General features: G+C 62.4%; 1 protein-coding gene across 1 annotated transcript in view; it reads right to left on the bottom strand.

The window, feature by feature from the left end:
- LOC131879417 (mucin-4-like) overlaps window positions 1–550 on the bottom strand; it is a 68,371-nt gene that overhangs the window by 64,826 nt on the left and 2,995 nt on the right. The gene's annotated exons all lie outside the window — the stretch shown is intronic.

Genomic DNA, 550 nt, shown 5'->3' with positions numbered 1-550 from the left:
CAGGAGGCGATAGAGGCGATAGAGGCGATAGAGGCGATAGAGGCGATAGAAGCGGTCTTACCTTGGGCGCTCGGGCATCGGGTGCGACCCCGGGGGTGGCCGGAAGGGCCGTCGGGGTTTCCGGGCTGGCCTCGGCCGACATGGCTCCGTTAAGGCGAGGCCCGCCCCAATGATGAGGCTGTTCCACCCCACGCACTCAAACCTGCAAGGTCAAGTCAAAGGCCGTAAGGACCTGCATTTTCCCGGAACCCTATCATATCAAGCTAAAAGTCGAGTTAGAGCGGATCCACCCGTGGCGGCCTCGCTCACTCCCCGTCCCATCCAACAGTCCGACGGTCCAACGGTCTGGCGTTATCATCCACGGCTAGCCGTATCTGTGGTGGGCGTTACCTCAGCGGGTCTGGGCGTGTCCGTCGTGGCGGGTCAATGTAAGGGGGTGGGCCTGGACTGAGGCTTGACGTTTTCCATGGTAGTGCCAGGCGGCGGGCTGCACAGGGATGACTGGATCGGACCCTTGGACTGCGGCAGCTGCTTCTGTCTCGTCCGTTTC

This window comes from Tigriopus californicus, chromosome 4, assembly GCF_007210705.1.
Source record: "Tigriopus californicus strain San Diego chromosome 4, Tcal_SD_v2.1, whole genome shotgun sequence".
Lineage (NCBI taxonomy): Eukaryota > Metazoa > Arthropoda > Copepoda > Harpacticoida > Harpacticidae > Tigriopus > Tigriopus californicus.
Note: the sequence above shows the minus strand (reverse complement) of the source record. Positions and strands in the feature narration are given on the sequence as shown.